Source organism: Sinohyriopsis cumingii, unplaced genomic scaffold (genome assembly GCF_028554795.1).
Source record: "Sinohyriopsis cumingii isolate HCF-2022 unplaced genomic scaffold, ASM2855479v2 utg002156l, whole genome shotgun sequence".
In the NCBI taxonomy this organism is placed as follows: domain Eukaryota; kingdom Metazoa; phylum Mollusca; class Bivalvia; order Unionida; family Unionidae; genus Sinohyriopsis; species Sinohyriopsis cumingii.
Genome location: NW_028316142.1, coordinates 612,547 through 628,952, shown reverse-complemented (window position 1 = coordinate 628,952; position 16,406 = coordinate 612,547).

Sequence of the window (16,406 nt, the reverse complement as noted above, 5' to 3'; positions counted from 1 at the left end):
ACTCGACCGGGGAGAAAATTGTGCCTGTGACCGGGAAACATTTTAAAAATGGTTTAAGCTCGAAATTCGTGCGCACAAAAGGACTAATCTGCAAAGTATTGACTTCCGCGGATGGTATAAAATTCTTCTAACTGGATGTTCCTGAGGGATACAAAACCAGTGTATTTAGGCCCCTTATGCTGAGAAAAATAATCAATATGGTGTTGGTCAAATTCCTCTGGATGGCGTAATAGCTGACCGCTCGCTTCAGTAGAGCGTGTGATCTTTGTCAGAAGGCTTTTTATTGTAGGGACGAATAGACAGAACACTCTTAGATCAAATACATTTTTATTCATATCACAGTCAAAAGATAAGATGTCAATTTTGTGGGCGAGGCACTTGATGACATATTGATTAAGTTTTGTGTAAGTGACAACGTTTGGGCAATTTACTTTGGAACCTATGGCTGAAATGTGCAGATTGTGTGATGGTTCGGTCAACAAATTCAACGGGACGTCTAAGGAAAGGTTACGTCAGAGAATCCTTGAAATCGGGATCGATATATAATTGCTAGTGTATTGCAAAATGTCGCACGGGGTAAATAAAAACGACCAACGAGTGTGTTGTCGACTTGTGCTATTGTTTAAATAGCATTTGTCAGATGGTACTCGTAAGAATGCAAAATGTTGTAATAGTGGAATGTGATGCTAGAAAGTTGAAATAGGTTCTACTCTGTACTTGTAGGAATAAGCTATTTGTCAAAAGGATCTGACACTAAGAAGAAAAGCCGGTCAAGGGCGTAATGGACTACAGTGCAGATATACGGTGTAGTTTTAATGAATTTGATGCAAAGGGGTTCGAACGATCTGTATAGACGTCCAGACAAAGTATGGATGAAAGGAATGAAATGAATTATGTATTGCAATCATGTAAAACTTAATCGGGTAACAAATTAAAACATGACCCCAGTATAGGCATTATCAATGAGTGCACAATGAGAGTGGGAAAAGAACGAGGAAATGAGACCCACGTCTGTCCCAAAGTTTAGCGCTAACACTTTGCGGAGATTTTATATAGATATGTGTCTACATTTAAATCAGGTCATACTATATTAAAAAGGCATGACATAAATTTAAGCAAATAAGAGCCAGTCATAATTAGGTACTATCCAATCCCAGTTAATACATGATGGACTATAAGAGCAGAAAGATTCATATTTTGCATTTTATAATGGTGGAACTTTCAATATTACCGTATTTGTACCCTTTTCGTGCTGGAAAGAAACTGAATAAAATTACATTGCACGATGCAGAACTGATGCCATATGTCGAGAGAATGTTTTTGAAGTTATCAGATTTTCACAATAATTCGGAATCAAAGTTAGATCTTACAAAAATATATTAACAGGTGTACATAGCTATAGACAGTTGCAACCCATAAAAGTCTATATCAGTTTTAACCCTTGCCTTTCGATTTGATCAAAACAGTCGATTCTTATCCACAATTTATCACACCTGTATCAGTCATGGTATTTGACATAAAAATGGCAGGTTGTCATTCTGAGGTTATCCTATGATAACGTAAATGAAATTGTATTGCTCCCATAGAACACTACCCCATTTCATACATACATACATACATATATACATACATACATGCATACATACATACATACAACCATACATACAACCATACATGCATACATACATACATAAATACATGCATACATACATGAAAACATACTTGCAGACATGCATGCATGCATGCATACATACATACATACATACGTACAGACATACATACTATACTTTTCACATGTTTTCGATTATATGAAAGTCAATTTGCATGACACAAGTTAAGCCTCAGTTGAACAACCATAACGTTTCGTACAATACAACATACATACATACATACATACATACATACATACATACATACATACATACAACCATACAAGCATACATACATACATACATACATACATACATACATACATACATGCATACATACTTGCATACATACATACATATATACATACATACATACATACATACGTACAGACATACATACTATACTTTTCACATGTTTTTGATTATATGAAAGTCACTTTGCATGGCACAGGCTAAGCCTCAGTTGAACAACCATAAGGTTTCGTACAATACATACATACATACATACATACATACATACATGCATACATACATACATACATACATACTTGCAGACACACATACTATACTTTTCACATGTTTTCGATTATATGAAAGTCAATTTACATGACACAAGTTAAGCCTCAGTTGAACAACCATAACGTTTCGTACAATACAACATACATACATACATACATACATACATACATACATACATACATACGGGGCCCCGAGTGGCCCAGTAGTCTCCGTTACGGATCACTGCCATCTCACCTCTGTCTGCATGGGTTCGAGTATCGGATTCGGCCAATGTGGTTATGTGAGAAAGCTTGTCAGTAGCTTCTCGTGGGTCAGTGGTTCTTTCCGGGGATTTCCCAGGTTCTTAATCCACCATTAATACTGGCCGCCATGTATAGCATATCGTGTGCTCAAACCTCAGTTAAACAACCATAACGTTACTTACAATTCAACGTTGTAGTAAAATAAATGCATACCACAAAAAAGTCCTTCGTATTTTGACACAGTGCCTGGTGGGCAAGAAGTACACGAGTGGTTTGATTCAACAAAATACTGGTTTGATTGACAGCATCTGTAGTCTGTATCATAATCGGAAAGTTCCCGAGTCTGTTTATGGAGACGCCTGCAAAAAATATGTAACTTTGATTTAGTTTTAGTGCGCACATAAAACAAAGCATATTTTATTTTAATTCTCATTTTATGCTATTGATACACCGATTACAAAAACAGATTAAACTGAGTGCCACATTACTCTAATTCCTAATGATCAATACTATATAATATTTCTTTGTAAAGTATGGTTGAGTCAAAATGTATGTACTTGTGTCATACAATTAGGCAAATCTAAGAGAAAAAGTCGAGTTTACGAAAGAGAAATGTTAGTACATACCTTGAAGTTTCATAATTAAAATCCTTTCGTTGTCTCCACGGATCGTCTGACGCATGATGTGAACAAAATTGTAGTTTAGCCACGAGAGGTATATCGGTAGAAGGTACACCTAACTTTGCCTTCTCATAACCATGAACAGCAATATTCCATTGTGTATATATAGATGAACAGATGTGACCTTGAGACGCACAAGTAGGTACCTCTGTGAGAAAAAAATTAAATGGCAACTAAAAACACCACAAACTGATGATGTGTACATGCAATTTGAAAATATGCTCCCAACTTCCCGGCAACAGATTGTCAATGATCACTGAACGTATCTTTGTTACAGACTTACATATCATGTAATGTATAGTCAAGTCATTCTTTATCACGGTAATTACCATGTTCGCCGAGGGAATGGTTAGTTGTAGCTGAAGGTATTAGTATTAGTTGCAATATTTATATTTCTAGCTGTAATTTGACATTTTAATTGTGTTTAAGCACTTAGCATTAATACTTTCTTATTTAGCGATATTAGATGTATATTCTTCGTAGTGGGATGCATTGATGGGGAGGCGGTGTATAAGGAAAATCGTTCAACCTTCAATACTTTCTTGAACACTTGAAATCTAAAATTATGAATCTGATATGGTTACACGTTTTATACTTTACATGGTCGACTTACTTCAGTGCAGATTGATGCATAAGACCTATACAGCCATGTTTTCACTAACCAAAGTGCGGAACTAAACATCATCCAAAAGTATTATTTAAAATACCTTTTGTTACTGGACATATTTTCGGCATTTTTCGGCAGTTATCATTGTAAGGGTTTGGATGGTCCGTCGTCGCGCACTCACGTCCTTTTTCCCCTTCTCTGTACCAATACTGGAGTATGCGCGGGGGAGATATCACGTATTCCGTACCATCAAGAGTTGTGAGTCGGTTTGCAACAGTTGCTTCCGCTTTAACCGTTACCTTGGATATAATATTAGCATATTAATTTCCTAAGTTATATGAGCTTTAAACAAGATAGTTCATATTAACTCAACTAACATATAACTTTCTTTTTGTCGCCGTCCTTATATTTGCTTCAGAGGTTCAGTTGTTTGTCCACATGGAAAATTTATTTTGATAGCCTTAATTGTTTCAGTTCAACCGCTTGTTTAAGTAAAATGTTAGGCTATTGTATAAATATTTAGATTATATTACATTTTTAATTTAAAATAAACCATTTGAAACATTTATATACCAATGATATATATATATCCTTAAAGAACATAATAATGAAAATAATTGCGATTAAACGCATCTACTTACTACTGACTCAGATTAGAGGGTAGTGACACTTTTTTAAACATAACAACTTTGCACCTGCACACAATAATTTGTTTCCGGAACTGTTCGAAGTGATGAAAGAAACTGCATTTTAGACTATTCTGTAGGATCGGACTGAAGGTTTATTTACTATCTGTACAATTCAGAACCACGCGCTGTTGGTCAGACATGATGACACTATGTAGTAGTAATTCAGCAGCTTGTTCCAGTATCCAGACAGTGCAGATTCGCCAGCTATTTAGAACTATTCAATCGCAGGGTCTTAGAAATATCCTCTCTGTCTAAGAATATTTTATCCAATATGTGAGAAGTAATGATCTTCGGATGTTGTGGACCAGTACTATTTCATATATTGCGAAACGGAAATCAATGCTACGCTCATTACAAATCAAAAGTAACCTATACTGCAGTAACTATGTTTTGACACCTACTGCAAATAAGTTACGCTATTTTCTCAAATGTGTTTTAATCACTATCGCGAAGACACATTTCATATTGAAATATGTTTGCTTATCTATGTGCAACATAAAAAACTCTCTGACATAATTTGAAATTTAATTAATTAATTGTTTGATAATTGAGACTGTACCTTTACCACACACTAGTGTTGTAATGTATTTGCAAATTTTCACGGTGGCATCGATGCCAATTTAAGTCAAAATAAGGAAAAAGCACATAAATAGCAGTATTATACAACCAGATAATTTTATATTACTTTGTTCACATTCCTAGATGATAACTGGAATACTTATATACTCATATCCTTACACAGGAATTACGAATAAATTCAATATATCTGGTCCAAAATCCAGTTGTTCCTATGCTGCTAACTTCGATCGCATGTTTGTAAGAGTTAAAATAACTCTTTCGTCTAATATTTTTCCATGTAAATAAATTTAAAAGAATATAGTCACATATCTTACGTGAGAGACACATGATATTAATGACAATTATCTTTATCAATATGACGTCTACAACTGATAAAAGTACTGTTTGCTGTTTAGTTTATGCAAATTCTTGTGACATACATAAGAAACAAACGTTCATGACGTACGCAGTGTTGCTGTTCTCAATCCTGATTGCTCTCTAAGGTATTCATTGGAATGTACCGCTGGCAAAATTAACCACTGACTGTATTATGAATGCAGCTACCGGAATATTATTTTACTGTTCATGAACACGACAAATAATTGTTGTTTGTCATTAGTTTTTACATACTGCGTTCGTTTGCAGCTCTGATATTATACCTAGACATTGTTGCTTAATCGATTCATAAAATTTAAGTTTTTATTCTTCAAAAACTCAAAGTATTATCGTATTAGCTGGCAAATTAACAGGGTAAATTATACATTTTTTCTTGAAAGTTAAAGGTGAAAATCCTACCGAGACACTGAACTGTTCTGCACCCTGACTTTAAATACCCTGTGTTATAGTACAATGGGGATGGTATTCCACTATCAACAAAACGTGTATTTGGATTTTAATACGTCACTAATCCCTTCACACGTGACAGTTATTGATTTTATTGTCTGGTTAATGTTTACCTTAGTGTTTATAGGCTGGAAGAGTTTTTTTTTCAATTTGTATCTTGTATATTAGTTGTTAAAAGCTGAGCGATCAAGAAAAACATAGAATCCCTACATGAGTTACTTTTTCATTCAAAATTGCATATTGCGCCAGTGCTCAGGAAGTATTGATTTTAAATTTTGTGTTTTTGGATCATACTTCTAATTGGTTGGAGTCTCGATTGTAATGAACATATTTAATTAATTAAATAATTACTGTGCCAATGTTGGTATCTGGACACTACCTATCATTATTATTATTATTATCATTATTATTATTACAAATATTCAACTTTCTAACGTTCTAATTAATTTTCCGATTAAATCTTTTAAGCAAGTAATACCTCTTTCTTAATCTTGCTGACAACGGGAAGGAAAATCACAAATTGTTGAACAAAGATCGTATCATGTCTATCTTCAGGTGCAATCCATTCGTGATCTATTAACCACTGACTGTCTGGAATCTTAAATGTAACAGGCTTCCCGGCGTACAGATCATTCAGGCTGATATAAGCTTCATCTCCTAGTTTAGATGGCTTGGTTGGAATGACTTTATAGTCTACCCACGTATTACACTTCAAACGTGTTCTACTCAAAAGAGAGGTTATTGATATCCCTGCCCCTACACATTCATTTGGTCGACGGCCCTCTAAATATTCTAATATGTCGCAGTAAGCGCCAGTTGCAGCTCTTATAGATATCTTGTAGCATATAACTGAGAAGGCTGATAACAACTGCAGCTCTTCAAATATGTTAGGGTTGTCAACGGATTTAAGTGCTGCTGCATTGAAGTCCATATTAATCATATTAGCTGCATGATATGATGTCCACGCCCTCACAGTAACCGCAAGAGCTTCCAATAGTCCAAACTGGGAATCGTATGTCTCTTCATAAATGGTGATCAGCTTTTCAACTTCTACTTTTGCATCTGAACAGGTTCCTTTTACAATAATTTTTATTTTTACTCCACTAGCAGCTATCCCTGTTGTCGATTCTAAAAAACTGCATGCTCCATTAACAAAGTTCTTGTAATGTGTGGTTAATTCTCGCAACTCAACTTTACTAACTGCTGGACTATAATTCTTGTACTCTTCAAGAAACTGATTCGATTGAGCTTCAAGTGATGTTGATGATGATGATGTTGTTGTTGATGATGATGATGATGATGAAGCCGATGTATCTAGATCCTTTATCAACCTGGCTACAGAGGCTAAAAAATTTTCATTTTCGCTGAGCTTGCTAATAAATACATTAGCCTTTTTAATTAGTTTTTGGAAAGCAGATGCCATTTCCTCTGCCCTGTTTTGATTGAGAAAGGCTCGCCCTAGCTCTTGACTTGCTGAAAGGAGTTTATGTGCACCTCCATTACCAACCAAAGCGCCCAATGGATGAAATGCCTCTGCCACCTTAAAACTAAATTTTATAACTGCCTCCGCTGTGGACAGAGTCGCTGCCTCCAATGCTGCGTCTATTATTTCATTCATAAGTATGTCCAATGTCCTACTTGAATTTAATGATGCAATTTTGTATTTATTCAATCTTCTGCTAACGTGTCCTATATCAGCTTGAGCTTTTTTATAATCGAAATCCGCTACTGTTTGGAAATAGTTTTTGACTTCTCCGAAGCTTTTTTTCATCTCCAGTTTCAAATGTTGTGCCACTTGCAACAATGTATAATGTGTTGATTCACCAATACTCAAAATCTGCTCAAGTCTTTTTCCTTGCAAATATTTCTCATAATTTGTGCCTGCATTTATGTACTTAACTTTCGCTGTGACGTTCTTTACAGCGCCATGTAAGGCATATAGCATACCACTAAACGTACAAATGGTCCTCTTCAAGGATGGGAAATCAGCAGTCTGGTCACATGGAAGGTCGAAACTGAATGGAAGTAGCTCTATAATTGGAACAAGAGATTCAAACTGATTTGCTTGCAAGGAGGAAAATATGTAGAACGTGATCTCTTCAATCCATGTTTGGAGCTCGCTGTCTTCTGTAAATAAGAATGCCTGTGCTGATGAAGATGGGTGCATGCTTAGAAACTTAGACTTTACTGCATAGAAATGTAACCTCACTGCACTGTTCCTTATATCCGAGGTTATAGTATCCCACTGATCTCGACTGAAATAAGCCAATAATTTGTCAACTTTATCTGCTGTGTTTGTCCATATCTTAATCATGCAGAATTTATCTGTAGGTGAAACCTTGCACAATCTATCGATTTCTTGTCGCAGCCCTTTCGAGTTGATATTGTCAAATACTGATTTCATACGAAATACTACATCGAATGATTCTAAATGGGACCATTTAGCCATAAACACCCATAAGCGGTTAAGAGTAGGATCACAGTTGAGTCTAGCAATCCGAGGATGCTGAAACCAAGCTAAGATGTAATGGAAATAGTAGTACCAAGCGGATTTTAACCTCGAGCCAAGTGTTTCTTGAAGTTTTCGGATATCATGTTCAACAAGTTTACCGATGATAGCATAGCCTCTGAATGCACATATAATATCACTGTCTAATTTTAGCTTATCGCAACGGTCCTCTGCAGCCTTCAATTCCTCATCCCTATTTAAAGAGTGAAATACTTTTTCATCGACAATGGCCATATATTTATTCCATATAGATTTGAAGTTGTCCGGATTTGGTCCGTTGTGAAGTGCCGGAAAGACAAGAGTGGCACACAGTTGCCGAAAGTCATTCAAATATTCTTCATCGCAACGACAGATTCCGCAAAAGGTCAATACGACAAGCCAAGATATGGCGTATAAACTCATATTTTGTCAATAAACTTCGTCGTTTAGACAGTTGATTTTGACAGGTCTCTTCGTCTACTTGCGTGAACCAATGGCGTATCTGAAAATAATGACGGTCATAATGGTTAACACCTAACTGTTAATTTATTTTTTTCTATTAAATTTTGGGAGATTATTGATTATTTGATTCTAATCTTTTCAGAGGAGAGATTGAGATTTTGTTTATATTTCTATAATTTACACCAATAATCGGCGATAACGACTGTTAAGTCTGTTTGTGTCATTCTGTATATTATAAGCGACGTTGTGATGGTAATTGCGGTGATCTATTCAATGCCTGACCTTGAATAACAAATGTTAACTTTCTATCATCCTATGTCTATAAATTATATCAAGTGTGTGCTTAAGTGTAAATAATTACGTTTTATATCATCCGTACTCTAAATGTTCGATATTTTTCACATCAAGTTAAGCTTTATTTGTTAGCTAAGAAAACGTGCAATATTTACTTACCACCGCCAGCGAAATTGCAGAACTTACTACAGGGCAAAACATGGTACCTCAGAAACTGAAGATTTTACTCCCTTGAGCATGGACAATATTAGGTTTGCTGTGCTTACTATTTCTCAACGCAAGACAGGCTATATATATATATATATATATATATATATATATATATATATATATATATATATATATATATAGCAGCCAGTATAACTGGTGGCGAAACAACCCGTGAATACCCCGGGTAAGTTGTGACCGATCACGAGAAGACAACAGATGACAGTGATCGATAAAGACGAGCGCGTTAGACCATTCGTCTTCTCGTTCAAATAGCTATCAAGTCATCTATTAAACGGACCATTGCAAATTATTACAAAACAAACGCAAGGGACCACGTGGAATTTATTTGTTACTCTTTTCGACATAGATAATAGTCGGCGAATATATATATATATATATAAGGAAAATTTGACCTAGATTGGAAACAAAAGTGTGTCTGCTGGTTGTGTGAATGGTCACTGCCTTGTTCGAGATGTAGATGGCGGGATGGGAGGGAGCATTCGGGTCACCCTTACTCCATATGGTTTGCTCTTGTGGCATGGTTGTGAAAGCAGTTAATCGCTTACATTAAATTGGACGCAAACGGGTTCGCATTAACTAGTCGTGCATGCCAATGATAAAATTCGTCAACTGTCCATATCACCTAGTGTATAGTATATCAATTATTACACCTGCTCTGGATTTTTCAGTGACAGTAAGTATGATTTAAAAAGTATCAAAAAACGGAAAAAAATACAATTTTATTCCCAGCAACTGTACATTTATGAATCAACACGGTAGAGTTTCGAAAAAGCAACTTGTATGCAAAATTTAATGCAATCACTAGAAATCAAATATTAGCATTGTTCTTTAAACTGATGTTGTGACATGCATCTCTGTAATAAAAAATATGACAAAAACGCAGATAAATAAATGTTGATATTTAAAGAACTTTCACTGTTTAACATATATGACAGAACGGTCAACATATGTTATGTTAAGCCATTCAATGAACAATTGTGAAAAACCGTAAGAAAATATTAGTTTAAACAAGGAGAGATGTATCATCACATGAAACATTCGGCCGTCTATACTAACCTAAAGATTAGAGAATTTGCAAAATGCTCACTGACATATATTCCAGAAACCATGTTTCAGTAAATAATTTTGATGAATCTTGCAGAAGTTGTAGTTATGGTATTTTAATTGTTTATGATACCATTTTTGTCTCCCAATCCAAAGCCGTTGAAGGTTCTTATGCGCACATTCCGGTTATTCAGATCTCTTTGTTTGTGATACTCCATTTTGAGTTGTACGCTACACTAGTCAAGTTAAAGACATGGCCCTATGGTATGGGTTACTGGAAACAGGGTTGATTCTGGGTTCTTTACAAACGTTTTAGTATGCCAGTCAGATCAATGCAGCATACTTGATACAGCCGAAATTTGTGTATTTTCTTTTGTGACTGTTTAGTGCAAGAATTTTTCCCGTGTCAATGTTGGTAAAGGCTTTTGTTTTAATAATGTATCTCCATGTGTTGCATTGTCTGTTCACAGACGATTTTAGGTAACTAAAAGGCGATATGACTACCGCTAGTCTCCATTGAAGTCATGTTCTATTTAACATTAGGCAATTGTTTGCTAATCATTCTTCCTATCAGGGAGTTGCATGCTAATTTAAAATATAGAAGCAAAGGTGTTCTTTAAATGTCCTTTTCTTTTGTTTGGTAGGCTGTTTCCACTGTCCATTTGTGCCTAATATATTGTAACCTATAATGATATTATTATAATTTTGCCAGTTATGATAATTAGTTTCACTTTGTATCATTGGAAGAAAGTATTCTATGAATTCTCATTGTTTTGCACACTGAGAGGGTTATTGTATTTTCTACAATGAGGGCTGGATGAGAGAAGGCGTTGTTGCATGTCGAATGGTTTAGAAAGCATGTCCATCTGGCAGTGTTTACTGTTGCAACTGTTAATGAATTTCAAACAGCAATGACGATTATTAGTTTTTTCTTAAACATTTCATCAATGAAACATTGCCTTTAAAGTATTTTTATGGAGCAATTGTAAAGAGCATGCCTTCGAGTTTTCTCTGAACACAAACGTAGCAAAAGCATTTGCAATTTGACATAATGGTCAGAAGAGTGGCCGGTTTTATAAAACAAAGACATGGTGGTCAGAGATGCACCTCTTTTCCATGCTTTAAAATATTGCATATGAAAATACATGGATATGACCACCAAGAAACAAACTAATGCAAAGGCTGTGAAGGATCAAATATAGGTCATGGAAACCTAAATTTGTAAATAGGGTGTATTACTGACAGTGATTCAATTCATATGTACTGTCACGTAACTCTACCACTAGCAAATTATTCAAACTATTCATATCATGAAATGTATATTACTAGTATCAATCCTTGAAAAATGTGTTAAAGAGAAACATGTTCCATGAGTTTGCCACGAACAACTCCAGAGATCTGATCTTAAATATAAATTTAACAAATCTGTTAAACGTAGGTCACATTGACTTTATGTACTCGTGAGAGAGCAGCATTGATAAAGATTCATTAACGATGACCAGTAGGTACACCAAAATACACGTGAGATATTTGCTTCTAATTAGCTCAGATTCGAATTGTAATTTTCCGATACTGACCTAAAATAGTTTTCTTTTGCCGAGAGGATACGAGAGCCAATGAAAACTAAAGTTCAGTTATTCAGTCACCCTTTTGAAGAATAGACTGTCAACATTCTGATACTATTGTTTTGATCAGAAGTTAATACACATGCGTGAAGGTTCAAGTGTAAATGCAAAAGAAGAGAATTAAAATGACTAAACAATATACATATGTAGGAATTCACTAACATCAAGGGTAGCAACTAACAACAAGGTTATACATTGACGGTTTTAGGTAAATATTTCCAAACCGTTTTCAACGAATCCCATACAAGACGAATATCTTATCCATTTGAACTTAAATATTCAGACCGCTTAGAATGTAATATTTGTCATGTGTAATGTCAAAAAATTAATACATTATCCAATTTTGAGATTATTTATGTCAGGCACATTGAATTTGAAAATAATAAAAACTAGATGAGCATATAGTCACATACAAGAAATATGCATATCGTTGCACTTCATAAACGTGAATTACAGATCTGTATGTACTATTTATGTTGCCAACACAATTTCAGTAAAATTCATCTATACTATTTTGGATGTAAACACAATCCATCACTGAAAATACTTTCTAAATAGTTTTTTCTTTGGCAACGTTAGAGACGTTTTTACACAAATGAATGTTTTGCTGATTTTTGCATCCTCTAACCGTTTGAAATAATCATTCACGATGTTGCAGTACAAGTGATTTAAAATGATTTCTTCTATGACTGTACTTTTGAAAAGAATTGACTGTTTTATAATTTATCGAGTCATTTATTTGCCATGCACGCGATTAAAGAGTGTTCCAAAAATTGTAACTCACACAGTTTTGAAAACAGAAACTTTTGAAAACCCATACCAACGTCCACTACAATCAACGAGTACGAGGAAACAAAAACGATCTATATTTTATATCGATAATAAACAATGACATATCCATCCTTTTTTCAATAAGATAAATAAATCAGATTATCAGAGGAAGCGACAATAAAGTTTGTCACGGACGGGCAAAGGGATGAGGTAATGTACTTACATTTTTACTTTCTTCTAAGAAAAGATATGTTTAAAAAAATACAACTTGATTTAACTTAGAACAACAAAAAGGTCTCTTACCTCACCAAACTGCCCCGTATAATAAATGGCATTCGCTTTACCTAGAGAGGTTTAGCAAGCGTTCGAAAGGAAGTACAGTGAACGGATATGTTAGTCTGTATATTTAACGTCCTTTTATACACAGGCTTTAAGTAATTGTATCAGTTTCACGGACAAAGAATATATAACGCTACCAATAGTGCAAACTTGAGCCGGGACGGGGAGGAGCTAAAGATATAGAGCAATTGTACCAGGAAATAAACAAGAAAGGTATCTGTGATGGGTGATTTATGAAAGTCACCATCAATTGTTCATCTAAAGAAGATATACTGCTACCAATCTCGCAAGTTAAGGAGGCGGAGCTAACGGAATAGAGAATATTGGATTAAGAAATAAACGAGAAAGATGTCTGTGATCGGTGCATTATGAAAGGCATCATCAATGCTACAGCCAAGGAAAGTAAAAACGCTTCATATAGCGCAACCCTAGAGGCAGAAATAAAGGCAGAAACCATGTGGTCGTCCTTCTCATTTCTCCCTTTAATCTGTTTATAATAATGGCGCCTTTGTTAGTCTTTCTTATCTCGAAATCAATACTCATTATGTGATATATTATTTGGCATTCCGTCTCTAAGTTCTAACAGCAATATCATTAGACAAGAAAAAATTATTTAACTCAGCATTTCCCATAAATACCTTGTACGCCCATTTACAAGCCTCTTTGAAATTGAAATTGGTTATATTTATTTCTGTTCAAATGTTTCGTGTGGAATTTCATAATATGTGGCCAAACATTTCTGATTGGTAACAACATAGAGTATATATTAACCAGTCTCTCTACAAGTCTACAATATACGTCTAACGATTTTGGTCTCCATCGCCGGAATCCAGGCCAAATCGGCATGTTCAGGAATGATGCAATATGTGGACTAGCATTCTTTTGAACATGCACTTTGTGGTAACAGACACGAACCGTATAACTATTAACAAACGCTAATCACTCTCATGCTCTCTGCTACGTACAGAAACGTGAACCTTAGGTATACGCTTTACAAATAATGTTTTTCGATAATGTTGCTGCATGCAGGTTGGTCCATGTTGCCATGAATTAATTTATATTAAATGCATACTATTGTCGAGGAATAAAAATACCACACCTTACATATTGCATTGCGTTATCTCCCTTACACAACAAATGATATTTCAAGTAATAAAAAGAAACATTTTCCAAGACTTGTTTTTGTCAATAATGTATATCTTAAGTATGCAGTTTTATATCAGCCGTATATATTGATTTAAATATAAATCCAATTAATTCTAAAACATGTCACGGCAAATTTTGAAAGGTTTAAATCTTTATGTAGTTCGTTTATTTTCCATTTTGGTTCATTTAGGTGATCATTTTTCTTCCTGGTCAACTTTGAGCCAATCACATATTTATCTGAAGTTCAACATCAAATTAAATTACATGCATTAACATGATTTAAATAATGTAAATGATTTAAATAACATATCCTTTTTCAATTTTGAATCCACAGTTTTGTAAGACGATCTTCACAGTTTATCTCAGTTAAAATTACCTCTATATCCCATTTGGATGAAAACTTGCCTTTTGTTTGCTACTCCCTTTATATGATTATCATTTTCCTTGGCGTTTTCTGTATTTTGTTATAAATATTGAAACTAATTAAAAAATTTTTGATTTAAACTCACTACACGAAGGTAGAAAGCTTTATATTCGTGATACTATACACATAACCTCCAGATATCTGAAAGTGTTGTTATTGTTGTTGTTTTATGGCTTAACGCCATTTTTCAGGGCATGCATATATATTGCAGCCAGTATAACTGGTGGAGGAAGGAGCTAGACAAAAGTCCATAAGAATAACATGGGAAGCCAATAGCAACATATCCACATGTATGAGCTATAGACTAGAACCCACTCTAACACAGGTGCTATATCATTCGTGGGTAAAGGCGGCCGCTTTAGTCCATTTGGACACATGTGGCTACATATGCAGTCAATGAAACGTGTTAAAATCGTGTGTGATAAAGATTTGATCGTATCAACTTGACCCTAATGTCTAGTTAAGAACTAAAAGGTCCTTTCATTCAGATAAAATCATTTCTAGGTAGGACAAAAGCATACTAAATAGTACATTGAACTTTTACATAATATAGTATACTGTAAATTATTCCATATCATCAATATAACGTTCAATAAGTGTTGATATAAAAACAAACTCTTATTATTGGGAGAAGAATAGTTAATCTCAGGCTTAAACAAGGAAGGAAGATAGTAACGTGGCTACATATGAGATTACATTGATATATCTTAGATCTAGTTTTTCATTTTTTTGTAATTTTTGTTCAAGAGGTAAAAATGTATCTCTTGTGACATGACAACTCTGATTCCTATCTGAATGGAAAGCACAAGTAGTTTAAGGATAACTGTCGGGATGAATATCATCCAAAATGGAGATTCTTTAGAGATGCGACATCTACTAATTTTTAAATAGGATACAAACATATAATAAGTTTGGAATTTTAATCTCTGAATAATGGAGAAAGATTTGTTTTAAGAGTTTAATCTTAAAGAAAAAAACCGAAAACGAATTTAATAATAATAATAATAATAATAATAATAATAATAATAATAATGATAATAATAATAATATGAGGACTTTGTGTAGCGCCTAATCTGTAGAAGCTCTAAGCGCTTTACAACATCAGACAACACCTATAACATAAAAAAACATGCAATTAAATTATTACAAACAAAAAACACCATGAAATTAAAAAAAGGAGGAAAAACATGCTGAACATATTTAAGGTAGGAAACATTATTAGGTCTTTAAATTTCTTCTTGCAGTCGAACTAAGTGAGTTTTAAGAGCACTCTGTGTTTTTGTGTCAAAGTTTAGTGGGCAATTCAATCCACGTTGCTGGGCCCTGGTAGGCAAAAAACGTTGTCCATATTCCTTCGTGACTGTATAACTCTACTGTTGCTGTTACTGATATTTGTTGTTCGAGGTAAAGGAAGTGACTGAGAAAGTCTTTGCGTTGTGATCCGAATGGCCTCAGTTTTATCATCATTCATGTGTAGCTTGTTACATGTCATCCATGATTTCACATCAGAAATGCTCCTCTCTACACCTTGGATGGTAGGATCAACTTCAGCTGGGTGACTTGGCTTTTATATTTGGGTGTCGTCAGCGTACAATTGGTGAGACACAGGATGATGATTCATGACACTTGAGACCGTCTGAGTGTATAGAATGAAGACAACAGGTCCAAGAACAGACCCTCGTGGAACACTGCAACATATATTAACTGGGCTGGAGTGTATTCCGGTTGGAAACATAATTTGTATCCTGTTGAATAAGTAGGACTTGAACCACATTAAGGATGTATCATGAATGGC